The sequence below is a fragment of the Myodes glareolus genome, chromosome 11, assembly GCF_982192425.1.
Source record: "Myodes glareolus chromosome 11, mMyoGla1.1, whole genome shotgun sequence".
Lineage (NCBI taxonomy): Eukaryota > Metazoa > Chordata > Mammalia > Rodentia > Cricetidae > Myodes > Myodes glareolus.
Window position 1 is genome coordinate 80,691,313 of NC_142036.1, and position 22,952 is coordinate 80,714,264.

Consider the following 22,952-nt stretch of genomic DNA (forward strand, 5'->3'; position numbering starts at 1 on the left):
ACTGCAATTGGAGGGCACTTGGAGGTCAATGTGGAACCCAGTGCAGTGGAAACTTCTTGGAACCTATGACAGTGACCTTAGCAAGGACTCCTAGTAATGGAGGATGTGGAGCCTAAACCAGCTAGGCTGGTTCCATAACCAGGCTAGGCTCCCAGCGGAGGGACTCGTATACCAACACAGCTACAAAACCATCGGCATACAACCCATTCTGTCTGCAAGACGGGCTGGGGCAATGCTAGCTCAGAGCTTGTGGGATTGGCCACACAAGAACAGGTCTCTCTGACTCTTTTGCCTGCTCTTGGGACCCCTTTTCTCCTAGTGGGTTATCTTGTCCAGCCTTGATAGGAGGGTTTATGTCTACTTTTAAAGCATCCATGTTTGATTGATAGTCCTGGGAGGCCTGCTCTGTTCTGTGGGGAGATGGAGGAGCAACATATCTGGACGGCAGGGGATATGGGAGGGCGTCTGGGAGGAGGGGAAGAAGGAGATGCTACAGTCGAGATGCATTGTAAGAGAGAAGAATATATTTTTAAAATATGGAAGCTGGAGTTAGGCTGCCTGGCTCACATGTCATCTGTATGAGTTAGCTTTGTGTCAGTACCCCAGGCACCCAACAGAAACCTAAGTTTTAGTGATATGTCAGTTTATCTCAGTAGGGAATGCAGGACAGGGCCATGCTTCCAGGGTAGAGGCAGAAGCTCTAAGACGGGGAAAGGTCCTCTTACATGGCGTTAGAGAAGGAGGCAGGAGCCAAGGTCAGGGGTGGGGGTGGGACACTTATTGCTGCTGATCTGGAACATCTCAGGCAGGGTACAGAAAGACCAGGTAGGGGGTAGCGGTAACAGCAAATGTTTCTTGATCTGCTGGATCTCATGATCTGCTGGATCTCAGAAGTAAGAGGGAGGAGCTGAAGGCATTTCCCCGTGGGCCGTTCCGTCTGCATGGCTGCCCCGAAGAAAGCACACAGCTTTGGGGCTGTGGGTGAACTCAGGAAGGAAGTGATAAAGTCAAAGCTCACTTTTCTAAGAAACTGACAAAATTAGCTACAAGAAGAGCAAAAATAAAGTTTATCTTTATTATCTGTACCCTGGACCCAGCAAGCTCAGTGTCCAGAATAAACTGACCCCTTTCTTGTTAAGCCATCAAACTTCGCTTTCTCCTTCAAACTTATTTATAGTTTGGCATCACTAGACCACACAAGTGTTCTCTGAAGAGCCAGGCCTGAGAAACCACATGGAGCAATTCTTTGAACATCTTTCCTCACTATGAACGTGCCTGATGGCTGATTTCGTGTTCACTCTGCTGAGAAAGCTTGACAACAAAGTCAGCTGGTAGCACCATTATGCCCCTGCAAGTGCAACGGGAGAGCTTTGAGACCATTTCAGAATTTTCCCTGTGTATAATCTTTTCTGGAAGTGGGTATGTACTGATACTAAAAATGTACTTAACATTTTTGGAAACCACACAACCTGAGAAAGGTAGTAAGCTGCTAGAGAAGAGCCAAACTTCCTGAGCAGAAAACCAAAGTTGCATTTTTACTAGACAGATACTCATGTGATCGCCTAGTCTCCGGAGCCCCAATGCAGCTCCAGCTCCTTTTCGGACAAAGATAACAGTGTTATAGAACGAGGCAGTGGGCGGATCCAAAGGTATGCTTCAGCTCACCTAGGAGAACAAACATTCATTGACTTCTCTGTAGGTGCCAGATTCCTCAGATACACAGAACACAAAAGGAGAGGAAATAGGAGGTCAGTCCTCTTCAGGAACTGCCAACTTAGTGAGGAAGGTGAACACTGACCAATAAATCAATGTAAAATAAACTATAAACTATAAGTATGCCAAGGGCTGTGAACGAGAAGTACCTGCAGCCACAAATGAGAATTTCTTTCTGTCTCTCTCTGTCTGTCTCTCTGTCTGTCTCTCTGTCTCTGTCTCTGTCTCTGTGTGTGTGTGTGTGTGTGTGTGTACACCCTGTGGTGACCAAACATCAACATCAAATATTCTCTTTTACTTACAACATTATATTGGAAACAGTTTCTTATAGAACCTGAGACTTGCCATTTAAGTGACACCAGCTGGCCAGTGAGCACCCAGAACCCACTTGTCTGGGGATACAGACATGCACTGCAAACTGGGCTTTTATGGGGCAGTTCGGGAGATCCAAACACAGGGCTTCCTGCCTGTGCAGTAACCTCATTATGCTCTAAGCCATCTCCCCAACCTCACACAAATAATAAATTTATTTCTTCCTTCCTCCTTGTCAGTGTCCTCCTCATTTTCTCTTTCTCCTCTTTTATGTTTCCTCCTCCTCTTCCTGTCCTTTTTTTTTATTTGAGAGAGGGTTCCCCCATGTAACCCAGACTAGCCTGATATTTGTGATGTTCTCACCAGTACCTCATGAGTGTAGAGATTATAGGCATATACCACATCTGGCTCATATATTATTCCAATATGGGGACTATGATGCAGTCATGGAGTGGGATAAACATAGAGGATGAAGGAGCATTTCAGTGACACTGGAGGCATAGGCTAAAGTCCAGTGTCTACAGGAAACTAGGGCAGAGCATATAAGAACAAAAAAGGTGGTCAGAGTAGCAGCCAGGACTGGCAGCGGAAAGCTATGGGGGTGGGGGGGGGAGCAGAAAACCCAGGGGCTGGCTTGGTTACACAATTGTATTTATTAAGCTGATGGTGCTTGCAGAAAGTTGAGACAAGACAGATGGAATGATCCTTGCCTTGGCCACATGAGACACACATTCACTGCACATAGAAACTCAGTTACTAAGAGCCCTAAAGGAATCTCCTTATGAGACAAGGCTGTGAGCCTTGCACAGAGAAACGAAACTATTACTTTATTACATTATTATAATATACATGATATTCACTAAAAGGAACCTGAGAAAACTCCAAATGCGTGGGAGCTAGAGAGCAGTCCACTCAAATCCCCCTGCTTCCACCACTCAGGAAGCATCAGGTTAAATAAGGCCAGGGTTCCAGGTGGAGACATTGTTTCCTGAGGGTTTGCAGTGAACAGTGATAGAGTTAGGAGAGCAAGATACTTAGGAACCTGAAGCAAAAGGAGGCGGAGTCCCAGCTCCACTTTCAACGTATGAGATTAACTGGGAATAGGGATACAGAAAGTAACTTAATGAGAATTGTATTTCGACAAGATTACATAAATGACTCTTGAAATGATTATCTGCTCAGTCAACAAAATCTCATTTGATTCCTACAATGCCCCGCAAATGTAGTACCAAATGGGAGGGATGTAAGGGGATGCTCATTAATGAATTCCTTGGTGTGATGATAGCTACACACACACACACACACACACACACACACACAAGATAGATAGATAGAGAGAGAGAGAGAGAGAGAGAGAGAGAGAGAGAGAGAGAAAGAGAGACTGAAAATTTGACCACAGATTAATCATGGAGTTAAAAGAGGCACCAAAGCTGACCATAGTTCAAAATTTTCAATGAGCTGACTATTGGTGCCAAGGATAAATGGGTCATATTTGAGAAAAAGATGACATATCTTTGAATTTTGAGTTTGATTTCAACACTAATTTTGTCAAGTGGTGCGGGAGAATTATCTGTACTCTGTCAATCATATTTTAATAAAACGCTGATTGGCCAGGCAAGCAGTATAGGCAGGAAAGCCAGACAGGAAGTAGAGGTGGAGCAAAGAGACTGGGAGTATTCTGGGAAGCAGGAAGCTCCTTCCGCCATTTCTGCCCAGATCACAGAAGAAGCAACATGAGAGCTGACAGCTGAAAAAGGTACCAAGCCATATGGCTAACACAGATGAGAATAATGGGTTAATATAAGCTATAAGAGTTAACAAGAAGCCTGAGCTAATGGGCCAATCAGTTTATAACCTAATGTAGACTTTGTATGATTTTCTTTGGGACTTGCCGGTTGTGGGATACCGGGCAGGACAGAAACCCCAACAAGCCGGCCCTCATGTTACAGTCAAGTAGATGGAGATCATTGATGGAGTTCATTAAAAGTTCTAAATATATTTTCACCCAATATTTTTAGTTGCCAATGTATAGCAATGAAACCTTGATCTTTTGAAACACATAATATTAGGTCTACTCATTGAGAGAAACATGTTTTTGGAGAAAACTTAGTATCAATAATCTATCTTCATTTTCATGTTAAAGAGATTTAACAAAAGGTGCTTCATGGGAAGTTTATGAAATATGTAAAAAAATATTAAGGAGAGGATCATATTAATTTGTTCTTAAATACATTTAGAGTGTATGTATGTGTTTACGGGTATATATCATCACATACATATATTTAATATGTACATGCAAAGGCATACATGGATATGTATGCCCAACATGTACATAGAATTTTCCCCTATAGAGCTACTGACTAACGTTTTCAGAATCCCAGAATAGAAGTCAGAGGAAAAATTTTAAGATACTGTCTAAACAAAGCATTAATAATTCCATATAAAAAATTAAAGGCAATTTTAATTACTTTAACCCTGTTTAAGAAAATCCATAAGCACAGATGTTTATTAATAATTAGAAATTAAAATTTGACTCTCTAGACAAGCTCCCGCAGTAATCACTCAGTCGGGAATGACATGCTTCCTACAACTATTTTCCCTAAGCTGTCCTGTATGGTAAAGAATTGAAATCTTAACAAAGTTATAAAATGTGCAAACTCAAATTCAGCTGTAAACATGGAATTAAAAATACATTACGAAATGTAAATCAAAAAGCATTAATTTATGTTAAAACTGCCTTTCCCTCCCAGAGTTTTTAAGCACTCAGTAAACTTTATTTTAGCAGACATGCTTTAATTTCAATTATATGAAAATTATTCAGACTTCAAGGACATCGAAACAGAACAAAGAATAAATGGGTCATCCTTGTTTAAACAGCACAGCAGACACTGTGCAAACAGAGAAATTCAAACTCCTGTGTATAAATGCTGAGGGTTCCAACAGAGTTGGCCCACGGTGTCTGGAAGCAGGCCTTTCCCAAGTTCTCTAGAGTCAGGTACTAACTAAACTGACGCCACCACACAGAACAGCAAAGGGTTTGACTTCTGCGTCCTAATAACAATGTCCCTGTTTGCCTTTTCTGGTGATACAAATAAGCAAGCTTTCCTAGCTTCTCCAGTGTTTATCAAGACAGAAACATCTGAATATGTGCTATCTAGTGAACAATTCCTGGAAAATGTGTGTCCTCATCGGGCATTTGGTAGGAGAGCAAATATGTCCCGAAATAATTTCCTCCATGGAAATCACAATAAATGCATCACGAAATTTCTCTTCTAGGAACAGAAAAGGAGTTCCTAGAAGACGGCCTTCTACAGTAAACACGATGCTAAAAATACGGGTCATCACCCACCTTCCAAAGGCATCCGTCTAGCCTTCACTGACACATTCCTTCTGGAACAGAGCGAAAATGCCAAAGAAAATCAACAAACAAACCGAAGACAAAAACTTCCCCATGCGCCGAAATTGAAAGCAGGGTGAGTCATCTATCTCCCTCCTACTATTTGTCAACAGGCAATTTGTCTATACCCACACGAATCTTAAAGCCTAGCAAATCGAGGATGCCAGTCTCCAGAACCCACTGCAAACGTGCGTCTCAGGAAGGGAAGGAGAAGGACACCTGCGGCATGATTTATGACAGCAGAGAGCCTTTCAACACGTGATCAACAATAAGTAAATGACTTCGAAGTTATAATGCATCCAAACTGCTGAAAAGAGGTTGCAGATGACGAGTTCTATTTGTGAGGATGTAGTGCTCGAGATGGTTCTCAGGCTGAAAATAAGCCAAAGACAATCTGAGCCATGCATTTTAACCAATTATATAAGTTTATATGTGTTTCAGTGGGCAGAAAATTGTCAAAAGAAAAAGATTATAGGAATTTTCCTAGCAGTAGTGGAGCGCGCCTTTAACCTAGCATGGGGGAGGCAGAGGCAAGCATATCTCTGTGAGTCTGGGGCCAGCCTGGTATTTAGAGAGGGTTCCAAAATAGCCAGGGCTACACAGAGAATCCAGGTATCAAAAAATAAAAAGCAAAACAACAACAAAAAAGAAAATAAAGTTACAGAAATTCTCCAGCACTGTACATATTAGGAGTGCTGGAGCAAGCGTGGAATATCGGGAAGGGAAGATGAAGACAGGAAGGTCACAAAGACATGCTCAGTACCATTCCATTCTAGGCTAGCCAGGAATACATGAGACTTGTCCTAAAATAATAAACAAATAAGAAGAGTATAAAATAATCACTGTACTAAACTGAATATCAACATGTAGAAAAATGAAAATAGATCCATGTCTATTGCCATGCACAAAACTCAAGTCCAAATTGATCAAAGACCTCAACATAAAGCCAATCACACTGAACTTCACAGAAGAGAAAGTGGGAAGTACACTTGAACACACTGGCACAGGAAACCACTTCCTAAATATAATCCCAGTAGCACAGACACTGAGAAAAACAATTAATAAATGGGACCTCCTGAAACTGAGAAGCTTCTGTAAAGAAAAGGACACAGTCAACAAGGAAAAAACAGATGCCTACAGAATGAGAAAAGATCTTCACCAACTCCACATCAGAAAGAAGGCTGATCTCTAAAATATACAAAGAACTCAAGAAATTGGTTATCAAAAGAACAAATAATCCAATTTAAAAAAATGGGGTACAGACCTAAACAGAGAACTCTCAACAGAGGAATCTAAAATGGCTGAAAGACACTTAAGGAAATGCTCAACATCCTTAGCTAACAGAGAAATGCAAACCAAAACAACTCTGAGATTCCATCTTATACCTGTAAGAATGGTCAAGATAAAAAACACTGATGACAACTTATGCTGGAAAGGATGTGGGGTAAAGGGAACATTTCTGCATTGTTGATGGGAATGCAAGATGGTACAGCCCCTTTGGATGTCAATGTGGCGATGTCTCAGAAAATTAGGAAACAATTTACCTTAAGACCAGGCAATACCATTTTTGGGTAATTACCCAAAGGATGCTCAATTGTACCACAAGGACATATGCTCAACTATGTTCACAGCAGCATTGTTTGTCATAGCCAGAACCTGAAAACAACCTAAATGCCCCTCAACCAAAAAATGGATAAGGAAAATGTGATACATTTACACAATGGAGTACTACACAGCAGGAAAAAAATGACACCTTGAAATTTGCGGCAAATTGATGGATCTAGAAAACATCATATTGAGTAAAGTAACCCAGAACAGACAGACAAATACCGTATGTACTCACTCATAAGTGACTTTTAGGCATAAAGTAAAGAAAAACCAGTCTACAAATCACAATCCCAGAGAACATAGACAACAATGAGGACCCTAAAAGAGACATAATAGATCTAAACTACATGAGACTTAGAAAAAGACAAGATCTCCTGAATAAATTGGGAGCATGGGAACCATGGGAGAGAGTAGAAGGGGAGGGGAACGGAAGAGAGGAGATTGGAGAAAAATACATAACTCAATAAAAAGAATAAAAATAAAATAAAATAAACTCAAAATAAAAAAATTATTGCAGCAGTGTTGAGGGTGTGAAAAATGGTAAAAAACCACATCTGTATGTATATATATACATATACACACATACATATAGAGAGACACATACACGTGTGTATTATATATGCATATATATGTAAATAACTGATTAGATATAGATGATGATGATATAGATATAGATAATTCTGGAGACCTAATATACAACATGGTGATTTGGATTACTTGTTTAATAAGAGGCTGGGAGTGTAGACCAGTAGTGAAGCATGTACTTTTGTTAAAAGCAAATGTTTTACAAAATCAGATTGTAAATCCCAAACCTCATCTACTTACAGGGACTGCAAAGGGCAGTGGTGCTGAATAGTCTGATTGTGGCAACCAGCATCATATTGTAATATTTTGAATACATACATTTTAATTTGTCAATTAAATATTCTTTTAAGTGAGATGAAAAGCCATTCTACAGAAGAGCAGGGAGGAGAGGAAAGCACACTCTGAATGGGATTCAGAAATGCTTTATGGATGAAAATTGAATAATATATTGGAGAATATATTATTTATGAAAATTATGCTGATCCAAAAACATTCCATGAGAATACCTAAAGAAAGAATTAGAAAGACTTGTAAGCAAGTTTTTAGCTGATGTGGGTTAATTGTTTAACATCTAACACTTACATTTGCAACCAATATAAATAAATAAATAAATGTTTATTAAAAATCTAATGCCATATCTGAATGGTTGTAGTATTTTGCTACCCTCAAGGGGCTCTACAGTTGCCATAGGCTAATTTATAGAAGAAATGCTGAAAGTAGATTTTAAAATGTCTTTAGTTGTGTGATTTACTCATACTCAAATTGTGGTACCCTATCAGGAGGTTGACAGATGAACTTTACTTTCGATGGCATACGGTGTCTCTATTTAAATGCCTGTAGTGCAATTAAGAAATTCCCAGTCTAGAAATGATGGTTCTTTGAAGAAGGATCATATGGCATTCAACAGAAAAGTTAACATTTTTCTCTACTTTTTCTCTTCCAAAAGATATACAGAAAATGCGTCTGGTGCATTTCTATCTTCCAAGTCTTTGGTGCTGACAGAATGGATAAGCCATTCTACTATGAAATAAAAGAAATGGTACATCACAGGGACAGAAATTTACAACAGAGTTAAAATTTATCCTTGATGATGCAGCGAGAAATCAAGACGTCTGTTATCAAATGGGACTAAGGCCCAAATCCCTGACCAGACTTCCTTTCTCTAGACCTGAAAACTCCACGCTCACAGGATTGCGGGGAAGTCTGATAACCGTATGAGGAAAAGCACACCCACTTTGTTATTACTATCAAATTAGTAATTTCATATTTTCTAGACTACTACTGAAGTTTACTACATGTGAGGTTGTCCTGCCTATCAATGTGTTTGCATTTATAACATACAACTGTTAATACACTAATAATTCTCACAAGATAAATTTCCTGTTGGATCAATTTTCATAAAACATATCCCACAAAATAGTTATAATACTAAGTTGAATCAAGGCCTACTAAAAGGTTAGCTGATAAAATCCAGAATGTGTGAAATTGATGTGATTCACAAAGGAGGTATTTATAGAAGCAACCAAAGCTGATCACTCCGGATTATGTGGAGTGACCCTAATTCTGATGTGTGACAGGAGATGCATGGAAGAGCTGGGAACAGGGAAGAAGAGACAGCAAGAGGAAGAAGGGAGGGTGGCAGCAGAGTGACCTGCTCCTCAGGGAGCGCAGAAAGCTACCAAACCTGCAAGAGACAGGAAAGGAGCCGGAGGCAGAAAACGAACCTTGGCATATGGGCATTTCAGACTGCAAACTAGCCGGAACATATTTCTGTTATTGAAGGCGCCAAAATTGGTTTATTTGTTATGACAGCCGTAAGGAAAAGCTCCTTTCTTCAATTCAAAGACTATAACCGATGGCAGGACCCACGCTCCTGTTAGAGAGAAGGTTTAACCTTTCTAATGATGCTGTGGAAACAGCTTTATTATGAACTCATATCCCTAAGGGAGAATCTCGAAACTAGGATCCAATTGACAATCAATCTGAATCTGAAGCAAATCTTTCCTTGCTTGCATGTTCATCTCAATCTATGGAAGGAGAAGGACTCGGTGAGAGGCAGAAAAAGGAAGACTGTCTCTTCTATTATACAAAAATCTTCCCAATTTCTAAACCATGCTGATGTACAGTCTATTCAAAAATAGATTTGATAAATGAAGCATCAGCTGTCAGGTTAAAAAGTTTAAATAATAAATTAATGAAAATTTACAGCAGAAGCCATAATTTTGAGTATAAATCTAAAATTATATCAGAAAACATGTCAAGCAATTATTAGGCGAATATTAATGCGTCATCCAGTAAGTCAGCACATTGCTCTGCAGAGCTCTGGCTCCGCTGTTCTCGCAGACCTTTTCCTGACAGGAGACCAGGGGCCACAAGGCAGCAGATTCCCGGCATCAGCACATTTTCCCTTCCTTGCCGACACTGAGGACTTGACAATGGAGATCCGGGGAGCAGAGATGAGACGTGGCTCAAAACACAGATTATAAAATTATTACCAAGGGAGTTGAGGAGCTTATTCGGCTGATGTTACTTAAAGGTTTGTAGATTATCTTTCTTGGGAATTAGATTCAGATGTACAGCTAAAGTAAGGAAACACTCAGGACGTCTGACATCCAAATTTTCATGCCTTCTACTCATAACTTCCACTCATGAGCTACAAAAACCAGATGATCCACTGAAAGATAGCTTTGCCTGTAAATCATTCTTTTTATTAAAAAAAAAATATCCCAGGGCTGGAGAGATGGCTCAGAGGTTAAGAGAACTGGTTGCTCTTGCAGAGGTCCTGAGTTCTAGTCCCAGCAAGCACATGGTGGCTCACAACCATCTATGATGAAATCTGGTGCCCTCTTTTGGTATGCAGGCATACATGCAGGCAGAATGCTGTATACATAATAAATAAATAAATCTTTAAAAAATTCCCTTGTAATTTCAAAGTAAAATTGAAATCGAACAGTGACTTTATTAGTATTATTATTAATTAACATTGTATCAAATCTTTACGACTACTCAGGATGCCAACAGAAGTTGGTCCTTCATATTTTGCAGAGACACACAGAAACCCCAAAAGATAAATGAGTAGATTAGAGCGATTAGCAATGAAATCTAGGTAAAATTCAATAACCTTCAAACAGCGGCAGCCACTGTGCATACTGAACACTCCAACCCTGAACAAGATGTTTAGATTCAGTCCAAGCCAATGCAGGGCCTTTGGTGGATCGCCCATTTCCATATGGTGACTGCTGCATGAATCTCCTTTAGCAGTCCGACTACTTTTCAGCATAACTTTTATTTTAACTCCCTGAAATAACATTTGCAAAGACAAACCGATTACTGATGATTGATTTTTCAGTGGTTTGTCTTGTTATGAGTTATCAAGACGTGCAGGATGTCTCAAAAACCTATCTTATGTATAAAATTGCAATTAAGATACACCTGAGTAACTCAGTCCTTCAGGTAACCAGTATTTAGCATTTGACACCATTGCTAGAGGTTGCAAAAAGCAGATTCAGCAAATATGCTGGCCCTACTCCATTAGAGGCCTTGGTCAAAGCGATACTACTTGTGTTCTGGATCATGTATATCTCATTCTGGGGAGCAGAGAGGATATGGTTTCAAGTATCCTAGAGACGGCTAAAGGCCACATGGAAGTGCTGCTCTCATGGTCTGTCTTCACCTGCATTCTGGAACAGGAAATAATTTAAAGGTGATCTTATACAGAAACCCTTGACTTTCTACAATCGGCTCACCAACTCCTCGAAACCCAGATTCCAAGAGTACCCACATATTCTCTTACCCAAATCAAGGCACTAGAGAAGACAAGGAAGAGAGTTTTGACACTCAGATTCTGTGCTGTCTAGTTAGGGACACGGGAATGTGCTTGGTTTTGTAATGGGTGACTATGAGTCACCAGGTGCCTGGGAAGGACAGGGCCATTGGTTTACTTTTGGAGATTAATAGCATAGATGTCTTTGAGACAAGACGGTAGCTGAAAAGTTGAACACTTGGAGTTTGAAGGAATGATTTCAGTGTGCCCTTTAACACATTCAATATTACAAGATAAATATGAGGCCTGAGGGAACTATGAACGCCTTGATGCTGAGAGCTGGTCTTAAATAACATTTTTATATTTAATATTCTTCCTTCAGCTTCTGGATCTCACTATGCTTAAAGGTTTTACAAACCAAAGATCATTATGGGATGCTCCCCACACAGGGTTGTGGGTCTTATATTATTTCTCTTTGCCTCACCGACTGGTATGGAATTTTAAAAACAAACTATTATTAGATGATTTTATGTTTACCGAGAAGTTATAAAGATATCAAAGCTGCCATGCACCTTTCCCTAATGTTTATATCTTATAGAACTTCAGCATGATTATCAAAACTGAGAAGTTAACATTGGTTTAACTTCATTAATTAAACTATAGACTGTGCTCATACTTCACTACCTTCTCAGGGATTGCTCCTGGGTTTTCCTCTCAGCGCTCAACTCTGCTTTCAAACAACAAACTGAGTAATGAGTTCTTTGGAAAACCAAATGCAATGAGAATTAGAACTGGCAGCTTCTCAAATAAGATAATCATGAATATTTTTAAGACCTTTGTAGAATTTTTAAGTTCTTGAAAAGTTAAGAAATATTCAATAATTTTTATTCTGAATTTTGAAATATCCTCATGAGACAGCCTTAGTTTAACGCTGTTTTACACTCTGTGTACTTGAGCCTCATGTGAACTCGGACAGGCAGTCTCGTAGATGCACAAAAACATGAGTTTTATAATTTCCTTGTCTACACTTCACTGTGACTCAGAACTGGAAGTTGTTCTTTACTTTGGTGATGGGAAACCAAGGCAGCAGCATCTCCGAGTGCCTTGTTCTTGTGACAGCCTGGTAGCAGTATCGGAGACCTGGATTCTTCCATCACTTAATATCAAAGCCAGATGTCACCAAGAGCTAAGCACATCCTTCAGGATTCCCCTGATGCATTTAGAATCTAACTAGCCATCAGATGTGAAAGCGCTTTACTTCAACTCACTCTCCTTTTGGAAGCTTTCAGTGAAAACTACATGTAAGAATGCTTGAAAACCAAACTAGGGAGCGGAGGGCAGAATCGGAACTGAAGCTCACTTGCTTATTTTGCCCTCTGATTTATTCAGATTTAGCAACACAGATTGAGATCATATTATATTCATCTATTCAGTAAAGTGAAATCTTGGATCTTGGAATAACCAATGTGCTTAACTACCTGTGGCAGAACACGAGGAACATTATTTTGACGTGCATGTGAGAACTGGAAGCGTAGATTACTCTGGCACAAGGGAGATGCTCCGTCTCTCCTAGAAGTTAACAGGAGAGCATTCCAACATCACCAGCTAGGGAAATGCTTCTAACATTGCTCCGGGCTCCTGGGCATGAATGAGAAATCATCTTTTCCTGTTGTGGCATGTCTAGTGTCAACGTGCTTTTGAGAAGCACTTGTGTGGCTGCAGGAATGTGTAGCCTTGCTGCAGATTTCGTTCATTAGCTACAAAAACCATCAACAGCTACAGTTTCTTTCCATTAAATAAGAATAAGCCTCAGTCTATTAGTATTTTCCATCACACCCATACGGAACTTGGGGTCTAGATACTGGGGAAAAAAATAACTGCACTTTGCCTTAAAATACAAGCATTTATATAACTGTGGAAATAATTGTAATTCTACTCAAGATGTTGGGTGGTGTAAAGCCTAGAGCTGAAGAGAAGATGCAAAGAGAAATTCGTTGTCAATTGTAAGCAAGTATGCCACCCAGGCTGTCTCTCTGGAATTTTCAGTAGGTTCTTGAATATAAAAACCCTAAAATGCTTGCCAACTGCCTTGCATATTTAACTTGAAGGACCTTTGTAGTCAAAGTAGGTGATCAAAATATTAATTATATTTACATAAACCCTGTAGAACCATATATAAAAGATATAAAATCCCAGAATAATTTGGCCCTTGATATTCGTATGCTTTGGGGTAATACTATAGATGAGTTGTATTGGTTTTGCTTTGTATTGGTTGTGGTGGCGCACACTGGTTAAGGTTTGCTGAAGGAGGCAGAAGCAGAAGTATCACGAGTTGAGGCCAGCCTGGGCTACACATTTAAAAAAAATTAAATTATAGAAAACCTGTGGTCAATGTTTAAATATTTAAAATACTGTTTGTTTTTTGTTGTTGTCGTTTTTAGTTACTATATGGGTTATTAACTTGGGAACACAACAGGAACAATCAATAAGAAAGACTATTCCAATGCTATGGTTCTATTTTACATCAGAGTCAGATCATGAGAAATTCTTCCATCATTCCTTTTAAGAAAACGAAACTGCCCTGTTGCTTAAGAGGTCTAGTGGGAACAAGCTGTTGTGTTTCTGCCTCAGTTCTAAGTACACTGTTTTTTTCAGACAATCAAGCTGCCTGTCAAGACCTTGATTTTATGTGTAACAAGATGAAGGTTAGAAACTGGAGGGATCTGATTGATTTTCTTATTTGTCTTACTGCATGGCACAGTCAACGATTAGATTAGCTGTTTCAAGGGATTTCACCATTACAAAGTTCTACTGTAAAGAGACATGCTTGGGGCCGTTGCTATAGTGATCACGGCCACAGCTAGGCCCCAAAGCATGTAACAACACAACACATCCTTTACTTCCCAGTATTAAATATCTCTTTAATTTTGGTCTCTTGGCTGCAGTGAAAAAGAACACAAACAATATGTTATTCATAAATCATCGACCAATTTTCAGTGATAAAGAAATAGTATATATGCACTGGCTAGTTTTACTTCAACTTGACATAGGTTCAAGTCATCTGAAAGAAGGAAACCTCAACTGAGAAACTGCCTCCATAACACTGAACTGTAGTCAAGCCTGAGAGGAATTTTCTTAATTAGTGATTGATAGGGGAGAGCCCATCCCATTGTAGGTGGGGTCATCCCTGGGCTGGTGGTCCTGGGTTCTATAACAAAGCAGGCTGAGCAAACCATGGGGAGCAGACTAATAAGCAGCACTCCTTGATGGCCTCTGCATCAGCTCCAGTCTCCAAAATTCTGCCTTGCTTGAGTTCCTGTCCTGATGTCCTTCCACGACAAACAGCCATATGGAAGTGTGAATTGAACAAGTGGCTTTGGTCATGGTGTTTCTTCAGGGCAATAGTAATCCTAACTAAGAAAAAAAATCTATCTATTGATTTTGTTCTGAAGAATAATGCTTGGGGCTAGAAAGATGGCTCCATGGTTAAGGACACTCTGCTTTTGTAGAGGATGTGCATTCAGTTCCCAACACCCCAGTGGTGGCTCACAACTGCTTGTAACTCAAGTTCCAGAGATTCCCACAGCCTTCTCTGGCCTTTAAAGGTACTCCCACAGGATTCCCTTACAAATATACAGAATAAAAAAAAGTAATTTTTGTAATTGAAAGACAATGTTGCTTGGCCATAAAAATGGGGAAAACATCAAATTTCCTGTTAAAAAGCAAAACATTAACTTTTTATAAGAAGACAAAGTGCACCTTTATTTGATGCCATTGTATCTAAAAAAGAACAACAACAAAAGGCAATGAGATCTTAAATTAAAAAACTATTTTACAAAAGAATAAAAGTCAAACTGCTAAATATAGCACATTTTTCCTAAAAATATACTGTTTATACACACATACTCATTATAAAAGAACTCACTAATTCTGCATTTCAGTATTCTTGTTAAAGAAAATATAAAAGATATACTTAATATATATTTTGTTCTCAATCATGTGTGATTAGTACCTATATTGTCCACACATCATTAATTTCATATAAATTATGATTAAAATTCCAAAACTAAAGTCTGCGTATGGTGGTGCATGTATTTATTCTCTATATTTAGAAGGCAAAGGCAGGCTGATTTCTTGGATTTCGAAGCCAACCTGCTCTACATATGGAATGACAAGACAGCCAAAACTAAACTATGTAGTGACAATCAGTCTAAGAAACAAGCAAAAAAAAAAAAATCTGATTTCCAAAATTAGAAGACGATTTCCTACTTCCTTCATCTCTATATAAGCCTAGATTGGGAGTGTTGTCTTAGAATGTGAAAGAAAGTGATGTGGTCCTATAACTTTATTATTTGTTTCCATAAACTGGCTCTACTTTTAATTAACAATTGATTCTCAGACTCAACACCAGCCCAGGACGAGTCCTCAAGTTTGTACACAGAAATAAAGTCTTTCCCTCTTTAGTGCCTTTAAAAATAGTACTCAACTGCCCTCATCTTTAGGCTCCAAGTTAATCTAATGGAGTCGCATATGAAACAAAGAACAGATATAACAATTATCTAGATGTCTGTCTTCTCTCGGAAGCATTTCCATCCCCCACTTCGTAATTTCACAGACAGCCACCGCTGCATCTGAATTGCCAGGCTTCATCTGCATAAAACTGGGTTCAGTTAATAAATTTCAAGATGCCTCTGTTTCCCTCCCCTGGGTTTCTTCAACTCCATTTAAGCAAACACTAGATGATTTCTGATGAAAATGTGTTTCTGGAGGAAGGCAAAATCATGTGAGCACAGATCAGGTTTATTTATTTTTATTTCTCCATAAGCAGGTTTTGGAGGATCCAATTCAGAAGGTCCCATGTCAAAGGAACGTTGGGAATGACATACACGTGCTCCCAAGTTGTCCTAGCGTGCTCTGGCCAGCAGGGTTTTGCACATGCTTTCACCAGTATAGAAAGGTATTACTCTAAATATTTAATATTGTAGTAATCTAAATAATAGACAATACTTTCCTCACTTTTAGAACAGGATTGTCATGTTAGAGAATATGTAAATGCCTAGTGAATTTTCACTCTTCATCCCTTCATGTGCTATAATAATTTAAGTGCAACAGGATGCAGCTGATTAATTTGGATGAGTTTTTCTGATTGCACCTCCTCTGCCGCTTGTACATATAATTCAAGAAAGGGTAACAGACACGTTGTAATACAAGCTAACAAAAAGCTATTGAACATTTTCCATTGTGTTTAATTATTCATGGCTACACATGATCATAAAAGGGGAAAGGGAAACATGAAGGAGAAAGATGAGCTTTCAAAATGTGTATTGCTAGGGGATTAAAAAAAATCAAAACAGGGCACAAGATTTGGAAGATAAAAGGTTGTGAGAAAGGTAGCAGGCCAAATGGCTCAGAGGGTGAAGGTGTCTACTCTCAATCCTGACAACCTGAGCTGGACCCCACATGGTGACATGTGAGGGGCCCACGTGGTGGAAGAAGAGAATGGATATTTGTAAGTTCTCCTATGATTTTCTAATGTGCACCAGGGAAGACACACACACAGATACAAACAAATACATGAAACATAATTTTAAAATGTTAAAGAAACAACGACTTGAGAACAAAAGAGAAACAACACAGGAAGACCAACTTCATTTTCGTGTGGAGGGCTGTGATACACTCAGGTGTTGAAGCACTGGCCTAACATTTGTGAGGCTCTGGATTCGATTCTTGGCACAGCAAACAACAGAAAGTATTTTCTATAGAAAGGTATCCAAACACGTAAACAAGTTATACTTTTAGTAGATTAAGTGAACAGAAAATAAAAGCTCTACGTATTTTGACAAGGTCTTAGTAAGTTGCCTTCAACTGCAGAAGTGTGGCTTTCCACCTAGACCTAAAGTCAGTAGTAGCAGCTAATTTTAAAGTTGAGGGGCTGGGGATGAGGCTCTAAACAGGTACCTGGCATGTCCAAAGCCCTAGTTTCAATGGCCACCATAAACAAGCAGCAAAGAGCCTCTTTGAAGGACCTCCCTCCAGCCCTGTACTCTCATATCTTCATTATGCTATACATTTTCTGATACATATTATATTCATTTTGCATGTATTCCATTGACATGTCTAAGGCAAAAAGATAAAGGCAATTTGGCAGGGCCTTAAAAGGTTCTTTGCAATCCCTTGTCTTATTGGGTAGCAGTTGAAAAACAATACAATCATCAAATATGAATGCTTAAATAAAAGAACATCAAATAGCTGGTGAGCTTGGCTTTCTATTAGGCATGCCTCATAATTATCTTTTAGTCATTCATCTCACAGTCTGCATCATGCATTACTTAATTGCAAAGGCAAGAATGGACTGCTTCCGTGTACACTAATTGTCAAATACATGTGATTAAGTAACCTGGTTCTTAAGACAGAGAGGAAAAAAAATACATAGAAAACAAAAGTAGGATATAATCAACAAAAATAATGCTAATCACTTAGCATAGTTCAGAAAAGATAGTAGAGACGCTAATTTAGCTAACTCCCACACTGGGTCTCATTTGCTGAATTCTCATTCCAGATTTTTAAAAAGCCTATCATGCCAGATTTAAAAACTGACAAAAATATTAATGATGAAAAGCCAGTTTCCATAATAATTTTACCTACCAGGATGGGAGCCACAGAGTAGCAAGTGTACATTTCCTAAATATTCGCTCAGATATAGAACTGGGGAAGAAAAAATTTGAAGTTAATGTGCTTCAAGGCTCCATTCATATAGTGTTTGGGGTTTATTTGTGTCTGGAGGCAGCAACAGTGTAGAGAAGAACTCAGTTTATTTATTTCATGAAAGGACTAGATACACAGTTCAAAAGCCTAAAGATCTGTCCTTAAATAGCCACGCAAATTACTATTGCTCATATTTTTTTGTCAAGATATATATACTCCATCTCTTTGAGGCTTAAAACTTTTACATCTTCTTCATAAAACACTCATGAGAACCCGATGAATGGTATAAGTAGCACATTAATTTTCTAGAGTCTTTAGGATTTTCCCTGGAGTTCTCTTAGCTCTGGATCCTTGGAAAAAAGCCTTCAGCCATTTGTGAAGTCATTTTCTTCCTGAAGTGTACCTTTGTGCTAATGCCTAGAAATGCTGTAACAAACACCTCCATAAATTTTATCATTATGTTCTTTTGTACAGATGTTAGTGAGACCATCATTTTTTACATTACACATAGTGTCTTTTTATGAGACCTATGGAAAATACTTTGTTATCCTCAAGAAAAAACATTTAAGGGATACTGTAAATACTTTTAGTGCCTATGGTAGTTTAAAAACATGTCTGCAAATTCTCTGATACTTCTTCGATCAATCCTCCTCTTTTGAACATGGCCTTACTATCGTAATTCAGCTCTCGTGAATAGACTGTGAAAATAATAATATACAAATAAGTATATGGTTAATTGATTTAAAAAAGAAAAATAATATGCAACTTTAGAACCTACAACATAAAAGCAACAAAACTTCTACTCCTTTTTGCCTGCCCATCTTTTTTTCTTTCTCCTCGCCTTCTGTCCTCACTTTCTGTCTCTGTGTCTTGGAGCCCATGGCTAACAAAATGCAATATTCACCTGCCTGAACAATGTACGTACACAAAGAGATGCCTTCAGACAGTCAGTTGACTTATTGCTATTTTGTGACAGATATACTAATGCCCCACCCCCACAGACAACCATGGCTTGATAACAGAGTCTGGGAATGTATTGGGTTGCAAGCTGAGTATGTTTACTAATTAACTGCCTTACGGAACGAGAGGTTATCTAGGGAGGCCCAATATAGCCAGTGAACCACTCTATGGCCTCAATAGAAAACATTATGCCCCATTTTAAGTCGCAGAGTTTAAGAAGGCTTTCAATGTGTTCTTTATCTGGAACAGTGAGCTGGCCTAATTTTCAATTTGGGCTTATGGGACACTCACGGCAAATCAGTTCTCTGATCTCCACCCTGGTCATCCCATTTTCCTGATGTGACCCTACCTACATTGTGTGTATTTTTGCCCAAAACACCTTAATAAAATTGGTGAAAACAATATAGTTGTGAATTGCCTAATAATTGCTTAATGACTACTCGTCAATGAGGGCATATCACACAAGAGCATGTGTGATATAGCAGGTATGTAGTGAACTCTACTGTAGTATGGGGGACGGGGCCCCTGTTTTGTCCCGCCTGGCTTGCTTACACCTAAAATAATCACACAGAACTGTATTCATTTAAACACTGCCAGGTCCAATAGTTCTAGCCTCCTATTTGCTAATTCTTACATCTTGATTCAACCCATTTCTAATAATCTATATGTCACCATGAGGTCATGGCTTACCAGAAAAGATTCAGCATGTCTGACCTGGCAGCTCCATGGCGACTCTCCCTCTCTGCCCTTCTTCACAGCATTCAGTCTGTCTAGTCCGCCTACCTAAGTGCTGCCCTATCAAAATTCCAAGGCAGTTTCTTTATTCAACCAATGAAAGCAACACATAGACAGAAGGACCTCCTATACCACTCCACCATCTAGGCTTATATTCATAGTCTTACAATGTGTACCCAACAACAAAATCATTGAATGGTTTTTTTTTTTTTTGGAATTCAGATTGCATTCAAACATTCAGTAAGCAATGTTTCATTGACTGTGCCATGAAGGACCAGAAATGATATAGAAAGAATCATGAGTTTCTTTCTCTGGTCTCTCTTTTTTTATTAATTTTATTGAGCTATACATTTTTCTCTGTTCCCCTCCCTGCCTCTCCTCTCCCCTTCAACCCTCTCACATGGTCCCCATGTGCCCAATTTACTCAGGAGATCTTGTCCTTCTACTTCCCATGTAGATTATATGCATGTATGTCTCTCTTAGGGTCCTCATTGTTGTTAAGGTTCTCTGGGATTGTGAATTATAGGCTGGTTTTCTTTGCTTTGTGTTTAGTCTCTTTTGAAAACAAAACAAACCTGTAATGCAGATCTATTAGTCTGAAGAACACCAACTAGAAAGAAACAAAATCCATTTAATACTTTCTTAAAGTCATAAATAAGTATCTCTTCTTGTGCAATTTGAGTACACAAGTATAATAAATTACATGTGATTGTGCACATGCAAGCATGTATATATATGTATTTATATACAGTTTTCTTTCAGTTTTGTACTATGTACACTAGAGCTAAAAAATAAAGAGTGAACAAAAACAAGCAATTGATGGGGAAACACACAGACACAGAAAAGAAAAGGGTTGGTGTTGTTTTTAGTTAGGATTTTTCAAAAGACGTTGGATTTTAATATTCTAGTCATTGGCAACGATACTGCCCATCTCTCTGCAATTATTTTCTAAACATGGTGAAGCCTGTCTTACTCGGATCCAGATCTAAGACTTCCCTAAAGTCAGCTTGCTCTTTCAAACTCTTGATACAGAAGCAGCCATTGTGGCAGAGACAGAGAGGCTATGGCCTGGCACCTGGACACTTGCCTGCAGTTTCGGGTGATTTCTTAACTTGCACAAAACTGCTACTCAGGTTCATCCATGTCTGTGTGGACCACATCCTAATTTTGGACTCAAACTTCTAACTCAATCCCTTAGTGATTCTAAAAACCACCCCTAATTACTGCAACCAACTTATGGGATGCACCAACTCTTCAAGTGTTCACATCGATTTCTTCTCTATAACAAATGCCACTGACTGCACATTGTATTCCAACCTATTTCTTTATAAAGCAAAGATATACAGTGACCTGGTAACAAAATGTTTCCGTCACTCTCCCCTAGACACAGCCTTCTGCTCCCTTTCGAGACAATGGACTGTTATTTCAGACACCTTATAAGGAGATGTGCCCAGCTTTATTTTGCTCATTATCATTTTGTTCTGGGAGGTGGGTCAGAGGATTATGCCCAAACAGGGACCAAAGCAAAGCTCTTCTACTTGTGAATCACAAGCTATAGCCAGGAGGGAAACTGAGGTGTAAGGGTGTGTATAGCCCCACCTGTTCACAGTGCCTTGACATAGCCAATCCTTTTGTCTGCAGGAAGGAACAGAAAAGTGGAAAAACATCTTAGAAACTTCTGAGATGCTTCCTGTCCCTCTAAAATGATTGCCACTTAGTGCTTATGGAATTTAACGGTCACTGAAGCTGCTTTCGCCATCATAATCAACATAATATGCAAACCTGAGGGGCCGATTATAACTACTATTGATGCTTCCTACTAGAAGAAGTAAGGTCCCCTATAATCTTGGCTCGAAATAGGGGCTCCTGGTTATCCTTGGGATGGAGTCACCCATAGACACACAAATGCTATGTAGGAATCCCATCTGACCTCAGCAGAACGCCTCAGAATTTATGAAGTACACTGGCATTAATCATAGAGAAGGAACCTCCTTCTGCTCCGGTTCTTTCCATCCAAGTACAGAGTATTATTTGCAGATAACGTGCTTCACTGAGCCTGCACTGAATTCCTCACGCAGCAGCTGTAAATCAAGACTGACTTTTTGAACTTCACTTTGCATAATTCAATGCGCTACTCAACTTCTTCTGCCTAAGTAGGCTCAAGGCTTGTAAGAATGTGCAGAGCTAAATAACTACCCGTGAATGTCTCCAAATGATGAAATAACAAAAAGGGTTTGCATTAACAAATCAGGAATGAGTCACTTACTGTCTGATTCTTCTCCAATCAAGGAGTGACAGCAAAGGGGCCATTAACAAAGAGAAATGTCATGAAATGATTGAAATGCGAATTCCTTCCAGTTCTCAGCGATAGGAAGATGACCATGGAAGGAGGGATGTACAGAGAACTGCTGTTAAGTACTACACTATCAAAATGCAGACTTGCCAGCCTCTCAGCTGGAGAGTTAGTCTTAGCCCAGTAGTAATCACCCCTACAGTTATGGGCCTAGTGCCCCAAATTGCTTCCATCACACAGAAGTTCACCCACATGCGCAGAAGGCCTCAAATGGTGCAGCAGTCAAATTACGTCACTGCTCTGCAACCTTGTTTTCATCTGTGGAATGATCGGTTTTGGGTGGGGTGGGGTGGAGTGGTGGTGGCTGGTTCCTCCATCCAAGGGTGTCTTCATTGTCTCCTGTTTCTTCTACTTATACTCTGCGAATCAGCTTCTCTCTTTCCCCGTGTAGGATGGTTATGAGCAGCAGAAAACCTTTTAATATCACCAACCCCCAACTTGAACAGCTCCAAGGAGCAGGCATCCTAAACCTGAAATTCACTGTCTGGGTCATTTATACCCACAGTGAAAAAATAACAGGCAGGAAAAGGAGACAGAAAGGAAATCTCACCGGGTTCTTACTGAGCAACAGAAAGCTAGCATGTGAATTTTTCACAACAGCCATGTAGGTAAGATATGGCAGCATTCCCAATGTACTGAGATCATCAAGGCTTGGCATAGTTAAGAATTAGCCTAGAGTTAAGAATTGTCACTGTTAAACCTTGAAAATATGAAAATATAATATTAAAACATTTTATCACCACACCAATACATATTACTAGTGAACTTTGAAATCTCAAAACAATATTAAATACTATCACAAATAATGTTTCCCTGAATAT

At 39.3% G+C, this 22,952-nt stretch overlaps 1 protein-coding gene across 5 annotated transcripts in view; it reads right to left on the minus strand.

Annotated features, from left to right (window-relative positions):
* The window catches only part of Immp2l (inner mitochondrial membrane peptidase subunit 2), an 845,970-nt gene that overhangs the window by 238,389 nt on the left and 584,629 nt on the right, over positions 1–22,952 (minus strand). The gene's annotated exons all lie outside the window — the stretch shown is intronic.